Source organism: Gopherus flavomarginatus, chromosome 4 (assembly GCF_025201925.1).
Source record: "Gopherus flavomarginatus isolate rGopFla2 chromosome 4, rGopFla2.mat.asm, whole genome shotgun sequence".
Classification (NCBI taxonomy): Eukaryota; Metazoa; Chordata; order Testudines; family Testudinidae; genus Gopherus; species Gopherus flavomarginatus.
The window spans coordinates 78,507,441-78,519,666 of record NC_066620.1 but is presented as its reverse complement, the minus strand read 5'-3'; the positions used below and the strand labels follow the sequence as shown (position 1 = coordinate 78,519,666).

Below are 12,226 nucleotides of genomic sequence, written 5' to 3'. Positions count from 1 at the left end.
CTTTGCAGCAGTGCTGTCTTCACACTTTATGCTTCAGTTACCATATGCTGATAGCTAGAATGTCTCCCTGGGAGATCATTCTGATTCCTATCCTTCTGGTACCTGTTGGGAGGGTGGCATTTGCTGCTTTATGTAGGAACAGCATCCCCTTAATATCTTGCACATTAACTAGCAACAAGACAGCTGTTATGACATTAACATATGTGTTTGGGACTTGTACATGTGGATGGCTCACACTGGGGGGAAAGAACAGTCCTGCATTTTGTTGCATGCTCCACGTTTGACTTCTACTTCCTAGTCCTTTAGTTCAATTAAATCTATTCTTGCCAACATAATTGTAGAATGTTAACATTTACCTCTAATTGGCTGCCTCATATGTCATTATCTGCCGGTTGCTGATTCTGCCTGTTCCAGGATTCACTCCTATCATTTGTGGGTATGCGTCCTGTCAGTGCCCTATAGATGAAATTGTCCTGGCCTTTCCTATGTCACAGATGTTATGGCTACTGCGGTCCTGAATGCAGGCTTCTATGATCACATCCTACTTCCCTTATTTTGTACAGTTCAAGGGAAACACACTTTGAATCAACAGTGAGTATTCCTTAGCAACAGCAGGAGTTTGCATGGCTCTGTGTGGTGTGATTAGAGACCTGGAATGTGGGCATTCTTTAAAGGAGGAGGCTGCTTTACTTTGCACTGTCCGCTAATTCAATGCACTGCTAACTCTTTGGACATTGTTTGCTATTGGTAACAGTCTAATTCACCTCCTTCATGGTGGGAGTATTTTGTGTCTCTGCAATCTCTGACTAGCAGACTTTTCCAGCACTGGGAATCCTGGACCTCACTTTGCACCAGGAAAAGCCAGTATAAACCAGGAATAAATACACCCTGAACTTCTACATTCTTGTATATTACAAAGACTGTTTGTTTTTCTTGGTGCTAGTAACTGAAGAGTCAGGGAATCTAGTCTCCTATGCATATTTCTTATAAAATTATTCTTGTTACAGTGATCAGTGGTAGGAAGTTTATAAAAAATAATAATAAATAGAATGAAACATGGAAACAAGCATGATCACAGCACACATGCAGGGTTTGCATGTTTTATGTTCAAGCTGCATAGTATGTCATGGTAATGTTTTTCTTTAATGGTGATTCTCTGCTTTAGCAATATGTGGGGAAAGGAGGAATAATGTAAAGAAGTGACGTAGCATGGTGCAATGGATTAGGCATCAGATTGGAAGGGTTGAAAGCTGAATTCTCTTTCTGTCTTTGCCACTGATTTGCTATGTGACCTTAGGCAAGTTACTTTACACCTGTCTCTTTCCCTATCTGTGAGATAGGGATCATAATTCCTAGTCACCTTTGTATGCTGCATTGAAATCTTTCAGTATTATATGTTGTTGTATATCTTTCAGTGGAGAAGTCACTTCTGAGCCCTGAGAGTTTGACAGTGTCACATTGCTGATTGGTTAAATATTTAAATAGCATGTTTGTTTATTGAAGTAGATTTTTTTGGTGATTGTACCACAATGGAATAATACCTGATGAGTGCCTGCCAGTAGGGTATTTACAAATCTTGTGGCAATTTTAGGAAAAATTATCAGAGGAAACTGAACCTTGGCAGCCTTTTCAATATCTTCCTTCTACTTCTTTATACAGTGCAATATTGTGTAAGGTAAAACTAAAATATGAGTAGAGGAAACAAGAGTAACTGGACATACAAGTTTTACTGACACAGATTAATATATAGAGAGAACTGCAATGCACTAGATAATCCAATAATTAAAAAAAAATACAAAAAAACCCTCCACAACCATCAACCCTCTATTAAAAGTAGAAGGTTCAAAATGTAAAATAAATATAAAATGTAGCATTAAAAAGTAGAAATAAGGAAAGCTCACTCTGTTATCCTATAGTTGTGAGGCTAAATCCTCACTCTCATGTGCTGGAGATCATTATTTTTGGCTTTCAAACAATATTGTTAGTCGTGGATGCTTCCAAGAACAGAAGGAAACTGGTTTGCTGTGTTTCTGAATGTTGAAGAAAAGCATAATACAAGAGAAAAACATGCAAGGTCAATAATAAAGGTAAAAATGGGGGTGACAGATTTTCAGCTATCAGAAGAGAACTCTTTATATTACTGATGTCCAGAAAAGAGGCTTTCTAAAAATTATATAGAGTTTTAGACCTGAATCTGCTCTTGTTGGTGTAAATCAGAGGAACTCCACTGAAGTTACTAACTTTACACCAGTAGGAGCTGACTCAGAACCAACCCTTTTATTTTTCAGTTGCAGATTGCTTTTGATTGTGAAAGAAAATCATTTCCCTCAGTTGTATTTTTTATAAATTCTTTCTTGTGATTTAATTCAACCTGTATGCGTTGGTTGTGGGCCAGGGTTCTACAGAGACACCCAGAGATACCATAAGCTGCTGAAGAGGAACCACAGGGTATAGCTAGATTCTTTCTTGGCTCTCTGTTCCCTAGAGATGAATATTCTTCTCTGTGGAATTCTGGCAAAGCCTGGGAAATACAAAGGTGGTTCACTAGTTCATCTATGACTTTATAGCGGAACAGGTAGAAACATATCCCCTTCTGCCTCTTCCCCATATTGCTGCTCTCCTCAACCACTCCATCCCCCACCCCCACCTTGCATGGCAAAAACATAGTGGTAGGCCTTTTGTTTCCACAATCCTGGTTTATATGGTTGGAAATTAAGAGTAATAAAATGAGGATGAATCATCTGTGCATTTGATGAGATGAAGGCAGTCTTTAAAATAAAAGTTGTGTAATTGCCTTTTAGGGAGCATGAAACAATTCTAAGTAGTCAAATGAGCCTCTCACAGCCATCTGTGATCAGCAAACGTAATTATTCTCATACAGTGATAAAGAAGGGAAAAATTCACAGTGAAATATTTTGCCAATAGAAAAAGGAAAACAAGGTTTTGTATGATCTCTGGCCCACATGTGCCAAACAAACCCCTTTATAGGTTTCAAATTGTTCAGAACACATAGAGATGAAGTAATAAAAATATGTAAAAATAACTGACTTTGTACAAAGGCTGGAAATGTGAAAATCTCCTGTGACAGCAGCCAGGCATTTTCTTTTAATTACAAGTCTTGTTTGAATAAAACTCCGTTTTTCTTTTTAAAACTATTGTAAAAAAAGAGTATTTCTGGCTACTCTGGGATCAATCTGATCTACTTGGGCACCATAGTGAAGATCCTCTTAAATGATGCATGTTTTACAGTAATCTCACATACATCTAATCCTATTTTACAGGTAGGGAATTCAGGTACAGAGAGGTTCAATGATTTGCCCAAAGTTACACAGAAAGCGTGTGTGATGGATCAAGGAATAGAACTCATCACTCTTGAATGATAGGCTAGTTCCAGAACCATAAGACCATCTTTTGAGCAAGTGAATGGAATCTCCAGAAGCCATGTGTTTTCTAACACTGTTCTGGTGTACTGGGTCCATACTGGTGCTGAGTGAAATCTGGGTTTCTCTTAACTGTCTCTCATGACCAGAAAAAGTTAAATTTGCTCAGGATATCTGAGCAGATTGTAGTTGTACTAATTTTGGCTGTAGACTCCTACGGGAAGTATTTCAAAGACTTTAATTTCATTCGATGAAAGTCCCAGAGGTTTTTACAGTCTTTAGCTGAGTAGAAAATGCAGCTTTAAGTTGCAGTCTTACATAAGAACGGCTGTACTGGGTACAACCGATGATCCATCTAGCTCAGTATTCTGTCTTCTGATAGTGGCCAATGCCAGATGCTTCAGAGGGAATAAACAGAATAAAGCAGTTATTGAGTGATGCATCCCCTGTTGTCCAGTCTCAGAATCTGGAAGTCAGAGGTTTAGGGACACCCAAAGCATGCGATTGCATCCCTGAACATCTTGTCTAATAGCCACTGATGGACTCTATCCTCCATGAACTTAATGCTTTTTTTAACCCAGTTATACTTTTGGTCTTCACAACATCCCTGGCAATGAGTTCCACAGGTTGACTGTGCACTGTGTGAAGAACTTACTCCTTTTGTTTGTTTGAAATCTGATGCCTATCAGACTCATTGGGTGATCCCCAGTTCTTGTGTTATGTGAAGGGCTAAATAACACTTACTTTCTTCACACCACTCATGATTTTATAGACCTCTAGTGTAGCCCTCCATAGTTGTCTCTTTTCTAAGCTGAACTGTCCCGTTGATGGGGACACATGCATCACTCTCCTTTTCATATACATACACACACAACACCAAGCTCCTGTTGGTCTTCCCTCCCTCATCTTTCTGGGGTGAGGAGAGAGGGTGATGAGTGGCTTGGCTGTAACAATATCTGAGCTCTGAGCCTATCCCACCCACTCCTGCTGCCGTTGGATGATTTGGGTCAGGACGGAGTGACTGACTAGGTCCCATCTGCAGAGGCAGAGAGGAAAAAAAGAGCAGTTGTTTCTGCCCAGTACTGGCCTACAGACATTCTAGCTCTATTCTAGCAACATCCTCACTTAGTATTGCTGGACTTCTTAGAGAGCCAGAGGCGCTGTTCATCAGCATATTTTATTTGGGTTCTGGAAGGGATTTTTTGCCAAATGGTGACTGTGTTTTTTCACCTTCCATCTGGTATCACTCGTCTGGTTTAGGGATTTACATTATATTTGTTGCAACTTTGATGGGTTTCATTGTGGCTGGTGAGTTAAGAATGGGTCTGATGTTAGGTTCCTGTAACCCAAGAGGTGCTTGTGCATGGGTCCCAAGCACACCACCACATGGTCAGGAGATACGCCTCCACGTCTTGCATACTATGGAGCTCCCCTCAGCTCATCTTTTCTACTTCCCAGCCTGGAGGAGGGGAATGGGTTGAGACTGTGGCTTACAGCCAAAGGTTCTGAGTTAAATTCTACACTGTGATGGCCTTGCTGGGTAATTTGGGAAGGGGTTCCTTGTTGGCCAATAGTTTATAAGTTGCGGCCTCCATAGTTAACTGTGGCATGTGTCTCATTACTCCATGTCCGTGTCAATGCTCTTTTCCCTATGAGATCCTTTTGATATATATATTAGGTCTATGAGACATTGATCTAAATTTTCATTGAAGAAAATGAATGAATAAAATCAAAAGGGACTGTGGCTTTGCTAGTCTTTCTGGGTGTTTCTCAACAGTGTTTTTGGAATGGCTGGCTGTCTCTGTTGTGATTTTTGTCAAGGGATATCTGAAGGGTGAAGAATTCCCAAGCCAATGTGCATCAACACTGTCCTGAAGACTTGTAAGGGTGAGAAATTAGTTCAGTCTTTGTCTGTTCAGTCTTTGCCCTGTCTGCTGAGAAGCCAACCAAAGGGGCAGGTAGGGCCCAATTCTACAAACACTTACATATGTTCGTAACTTTATGCATATTGATAGGTCTTCTGAAGCGAATGGAACTACTCATGTGCATAAAGCTAAGTATGTGCATAAGTGTTTTCAGAGCTGGCTTCTTCATGCTCTGTGATTGGTTCAGTGATTTTTTCATATTAAAGATGATATTCCTTTTTCTAGTTTTTTGCTGGAGGTTCTGTTGTACTCCCCTCCCATTAACCATTAAGCTTGATATGTAGTGTCATTAGTGCTCAGAAATATCTACTTAAAATTATCATCTCTCTATTAAATTATCTTTAGCTGCTCATTTTTAACAGTAATTTGAATGCATTTTCTCTGGGGCATATAATGCTATGAGGTTTAGCATATTACAGGCATTGGTTCAAATTCATCCCTGTTGTAGCTTCTCTGCAATCAATGACTGAATCTGTCCCATTGTCTGGATTATGGGAAAAGTTGTACATCTTATTCTTTGCCTACTGAAAGCATAAGTTTTAATGTAACTTTTACTGAAACTGGTAATATTGCTCTACCAGTCTATAAGAGGCACGTGTACTAGCCTGTATGAATCACCTACTTTCATTATTGTAAGAGGTTTGAGCCCCTGCATCAGTGGAGTCTCAAACATAATATTGGAAGTCTTCCCTAGAAAGTACAAGTGCTATCTGGGGCAAAATCTTTGTTCTGTTAAAGTCCAGTGGTTCTAGAATTTGAGGCTTATTTAGCATCTTGGTAACAATATTCCTCAATTTTACTGGCATGTTTTATCACATTTGAAACTGTGTGTGTCTGATAAAAGCACTTATAAAGGATGTGATGAAATAACATTTGAAGTTCTAGAGATTTAGCTGTATTTGAATACAATGTGCATATGAGTCTCATCCTGCCAATGGCACAGTAATGATGTTCTCGTTGTGGCAAGATGGCCACCACAGTCTAAATACTCGGGTCTATAATTTAGAATGAGAATAATTCTAAATTACAAGTGATGGGTCTGACTGTGCTACCCTTAATCAAAGTAAGGGTTGCATGATTGGGCCATGTGCTTTTAACTGGATTTCACTTACAATTCATGATAGCAAATGTTCATTATCTGAACATTCAGATTCTTGGAATTTGTTGTTGTTTTTAAAAAAAAATCAATCCATTTTTATTATTTCAGGTTTATGTATCGGCAGATATAAATGGAGAACAATGATGAAACAATTTTCAAAAGTTCAATTTAATATGCGGTTTTTCAGTAGAAAGCATTACATTCTCAGACCTACATGCATGCTTAACTTTAAACGCATGAGCAGTCCTACAGAAGTCAGTGGAATTACTTATGTGCATAAGTGTTTGCAGGATTGGGATGGTGGCATGAAAGTTTAACATTCCCTGTCAAACTAGATTGCAGCTATTTAACAAACATGCAAAAAGAAACGAAAAAAAACAATGCAGATGATGAAAGAGATACATCCCACAATTTTATTATTGTTCCAGGACATGTTTTGGGGCATGTTTTATCTAGACTGTTTTTGCTTCTTGTTGCTTTATTCAACAACTTCAAAATAAAATCAATTATTTGGTTTCTATTTTGATTTTTTTTAATTACACAGTCTCAGCTATTACAACAGAAGAGTTGATTTCTGAAAGCAGAATAGGAGATGACAAGTACCTAAGGACGAAAGTTTCAGCTGGGCTGAAGCACTACCTCCCAAATTGTGGGTGCAAATCTGATTAATTGTATTGATAATTGTCCAAACTGGTCATGGTTCAGGTAATCACATTTGAGGATAAAACTGAACTGTTGCCACTAAATGCAGGTACAAATGTTTGTGATGCTTTGGAGGTTCAACCAAACCAGTAAGACGTTGTGTCACTACCTGTCCTGTAAACTTGGGTACTTCTGTGCTGCTCAACTTTGGCTCAGAGCCATGACCTCATCCTGGCTTCCACCAGCCTGCTTACTCCTTGCAGTGTGACACCAACAGCTCCTCTAGTCTCAAGTCTCCCCAAGATCATCTCCCCTGCAGTGCTCAACCTCTCTCACTGTATTGCTCACAAAACCTTCTTAAGTTTGCTGTTTCCTTAAAGAGACAGTACACAGCATCAGCCTGTTAGGTTTTTTTTTTTACTCTTCAGTTTGAAATAGTTCCCTGAGGTGGTTGTGTAATAAAACAAGATAAAATTTATTAACAAAGAACAGATATTTAAGTGATACCAAGTAAAACGGTAGTGCTAGAAATGATTACAAACACACACAAGTAAAGATACACTTCTCAAACTAAATCCTAACTTAACAAACTAGAGATTTTGTTCAGAGTAGTTTTCTCACCCCAGTTTTTCTTCCAGCATGGCTGGTCAGTCCTTAGCCACGATCCAACACAAAGTCCAAAGCTTTGTCTTCTCAGATGAAGGATACCAAAAGGGCTTTCTCTCTTTGCTTATATCCTCAAAGTTTATCTTTGTTTTCAATGTCAGGAAGCTGCCCTATGGCCTCAGCTTGCTGTGTTCACCAGGTAGATAATTCCCTGTTAATTTTTGCAGTCTCTTTCCTCTGTCCTGATAGCTAAGTGGCTATCTCTCTCACTCGCTAGTTTGATGGCTGCGTTTACCTTTATGCAAATGTACTTCCATTGTCTTTCCTTGCTCAGTTTCCAGTGGAGATGCATTCAAGCAGTGGAACCACATTCCTTTGTCTATGGTGAACACCTTTGATCCTTTCTGCTGAACACATTTTCAGAACATATTTCCAGTACACCATATGTACACCACAAAGTAACGTTAACAACCGGCATGTTACCAGTTCACATAAGATACCTTACATGATCCCTTTTAGATACAGATTACGACAACAGTGAGTTGGGGTGCACTGAGCTGGTCTGGCCAGCTGAAACTCATTGTTATATACCAGGGAGCCCCTTGCCCTCTATTACTTGGATGCTCTTGGGGTCACAGTGTTCCAGACACAGCTTGTGTACCTGCTAAAGGTAGGCCACCTCGCTGAAAATATGCCCGTAAAATAAGTCTATTACTCCTCTAGATCAGGATCTCATCATCTTCCCTATACTTTTTCTCTACAAGCTCCCACATTCTCCTCTTTACTCTTTTCTATATGTAATGTTCACTGCACACAACCAAAGAGCTCCTGTCCTCTTCACCTTTAGCCCTTCTGTATCCTCTTCAGAGCCAACAATTCAGAGAAAAGAAGTATATGAACCATTTTGTTCATTCATTCAGCCCTCTCCTGCCATCTCTTATTTTTCTAAATGAGCAGGAAGCTATTTGTGACTAGTGAGTCACTGTAAATTTTACGAGGGATTGCTTTGAACAGTAATGATTCATTTTCTTCCAGCTTTGTCAGTGGTCGATGACCTAGCAGAATTCCTTTGTAAATATGTTACAAGTACTGAGCCATTGAAATCGCAAGGTTTCAGCCTTTAATGGTAGTGGTGATTTGTCTCATTCCAGCAAATGCCAATGGAGGGAATAGTTGACAAATTCTGTACCTTCATTTAATAAGGAAATTACCTGGCATTTAACTATTACATGGATGTCCATTACCAATCTCCTATCCTTCACCCCAACACTGTATGCAATCTCTAGTATATTAATTCAAAGAGCTATCAAGATGCATACATAAAGCATTAATTAAACAGTTTAGCACCACAAGAGTTCTAGGGTCCTTGTAGCTCTTGCCATGAAGAGGAGTTCCCAGTGGCATCTGCCTCTGTGACCTTTCCTATAGATGGGTTCCACTCTGTAGAGGCATTCCACTACAGAAGTATGGAGGCTGTATTAAATTTTTAGGTGATTTTCTGCTGTGTGCCAGATTGAGGTGGAATGAAGAACATTCCCCTGACTTGCCCATCTTACCCTACATATGGAGCACCAAAACCCGTGGAAGGTCTCTGTGGAGTATGAGGGTGCGTTTTGATTGTACCATGGAGGCAGCTGACCCTACATGCTGAAGAGATACAACATCCATTCATTCAAAAGATCCTTTCTTTGGGTGAATTTAGGAGGACCAATTCTTCCTCCATTTCCCTCTTCCCCACAGTAATGTCTTACATTTACATCTGGCATCTTTTCCTACTAAAGGGTCAGAAATCTCTTCACAAACTATATCAAATTATACACACCCACAGAAAAATAAATTTCATGCAATACTGAAATACAGCCATCACTGAGATGCAACACTACAGCTGTTTATAAGCTGTTGAATAAAACCACATACTTTTTTGTCTGTGAATATTCACTTTGGGTCAGATTTTCAAAAGTATTCAGCAACCAACATGCTGAGTTAGCCTGAAATCTGACCACTTATTCTGATGCTTAAGTTGAAGCTGGGCTCTTTTCTGAAAATCAACCCCCTGATTCTGAGTGAGCCTTTCTGAAAAATTTGACCATAGTCTTTTAAGATTAGTCAGCCAGGAAATAATGGAAAATGAGAGGGAGATAACAAATAGTACTTTGAATCTGCACCTTGAAATCCAATTACATTTGACAATTTGCAGGAGAATACACCCACACGTATATTGCCTAATGAAGAAAATCAAGCAACCAGGGAAATAATGCACTGAAAATTGTTATGGGTAAACATCGTGTTTATGATTAGATAGTTTTCAGGTATCAGACCTCAGTGAGATATACTTGGATTTAGTAAGGAGAACTTTTAGCATCTTTTGGGGAGTCAAATACTTTCAGGTCATTGGGCAGGAAAATCTTCAGTTTTGCTGGATGTACAAAAGTAAACTTCAGCAAAAACCCTTGAAGATAGGATTAAAATTGCAAATGTTACAGTTACATCCACAAGAAAGTTTTGGTGAAACAAAATCCATTATAAAAAATTATTTTGCCTGGAAAAATATAATATAATTACAGTTCCCATATGCCCTGGTATCTGAGGAGTCATTGAATCTTTCTCTACATAGACTAGTGAAATACTGTAGTATCTCAGATACCACAGCATGGTAACTGTGAGGGAATATGTACATTTTAACTGTGATCATAGCAGTTACAGAGGTAGATATTAATTGGTGTATGTTGATTTTTATTGGAAAACCTTGGAATGAAGATCCAGATAATTAATCAAATTTAAATGTTTCTTTTTACCTTCTAGATCTTCCACCTGTAGAAGCCAGGTTTCAAAGGAGACAACTGCCTCTAGAATCCTGATGATTTTGCCTTTTTTTGCTTCATCCACCCTTTTCAAGATTGTTGAGCTTCTTTTCCAACATCTAAGTTTTGTTTTCTGCTGTTTATTGGTAACTTTTGGCAGCTGCAATGGCTTCTTCAGAAAAAGACGTGAGCTCCTCAACTCTTTTGTCGCTTCTCCAGTGATTGGTAAGTTACTTGACTAAACTGTCAGTATAGGCAACAAACTTGTCAGCATCACCTTCAATGAAGAGTAGTTACAGAGGATATTTCCTGAGTGTGTTTTCAGCTAAAACCAAAGTGATACTATCCTCTCCATCTAAGACAAAAACTATGGCGTAGTCAGTTTCTTTGTTCCTCTCTTTCTTTCCCCTATTCACATCCACTTTCTTTTGGATAAAATCACCAGAGATGAGATTTTTTTCAAAAGCTGAAAACCTTCCTAGAGAAAGTGAGGATTGGCACTAGGTAAATTTATTTTACTACTTTTAAATCTACATGAACATAATGGAATCTAACTTATATGTTGACAAGAGGGAAAAACGGAGCACATTATAACTGAATCAATGCTGTAGTTTATTTACTACTAGGCATTCATCTGTTTTGGTTCATAATTTCCAAATTTAAACTGATATTTTTATTCTTCGCATGGTCATGGTTTATTTCTGGATTGCTGAAATTCTGTGTTCAGTGGTGTGATGGTGCTTAGGTACAGTAGTAGTAGACACTGTAAAAATGCCTAAGACAGAAGACAGATCTTTATTTTATATTTGTTTCTTAGTTATTGTTTACACTAGAGAACTAGGCTTAATATAGGACTGTCCTTCTGTTTTTTATGATTATAAAGGTGTTCTGGATTTATTGTCTTTCAGATCTTGCCTTTCTGTGATTTATGCATTGACGTGCTTAATTTTCCAGTTAAAAAAATACACTTAGTATTGAGTATGCAAGAGTGAGAAACAAATAGCCTTTGAAAAATAGAGGGGAGAGAGAGGAGAGAAATTCTAATTTAAAAAAAGGAAATGCCATTTAATAAAATATGTAAGGCATTTCTTGTTACGAGCTTAGTTTTGGAGAGCAGTGTTTTATTTCTAATACAAGACAGGCTTCCCTTTGACTGAAAAAAAAATCTTGTTTTGTTCTTAAATCTGACTCAGTCTTTGGAAAACAAATAACTTGGTTTAAGATTTCAAACAAAATGGCTCATGAATCAAACTAGTTTTGCAAAACTCCAAAATAGTTTGAGAGGTTTGTAAAATGATAGGCTTTGACTGTCCCCGCTTAAGTGGAATCTCTCAGATCAAAAAAACAAACCAGAAAACTTTGGAGTGTATGAAGAGATGTATATTTACAGTAGACATGGCAAGATCTCACAGAGAGCACCACCAAATTGTGTCTGAATGACAAGGATGTAAATCTCTTCATTTACTATTTAATAGTAATAAATTTATAGTAATGTGCTCTGAAGGAGAGCAACTACTTTTGTACCAGGAAAAAAATCCTGGCTATATTTTTGTGCCCTGATTAAGACACTTTAAGATAAAATGTTACAATTCAATGTTTTGTTAAGGATGTATTAGGAACATAATTATATTATTATTTAGTTTAAAACTCAGTTATAAAGTTACATTTCTTTGTGCGTAGTACAAGATAACTATCTTGAATAATCACTACACAGTGATAAAGGTGTGACCACACACAGCATTATATTTAAGCCAAAGCATCTTTCTTTGTTGG

The 12,226-nt window shown here is 38.2% G+C and overlaps 1 protein-coding gene across 2 annotated transcripts in view; it reads left to right on the top strand.

Moving 5' to 3' along the window:
• The window catches only part of CHRM3 (cholinergic receptor muscarinic 3), a 487,601-nt gene that overhangs the window by 123,623 nt on the left and 351,752 nt on the right, over positions 1-12,226 (top strand). For both annotated transcript variants that reach the window (XM_050950409.1, XM_050950407.1), the window contains exon 2: positions 10,455-10,678. The gene's annotated coding sequence lies outside the window, so the exon portion shown is untranslated. The remainder of the gene's footprint in view (positions 1-10,454; positions 10,679-12,226) is intronic.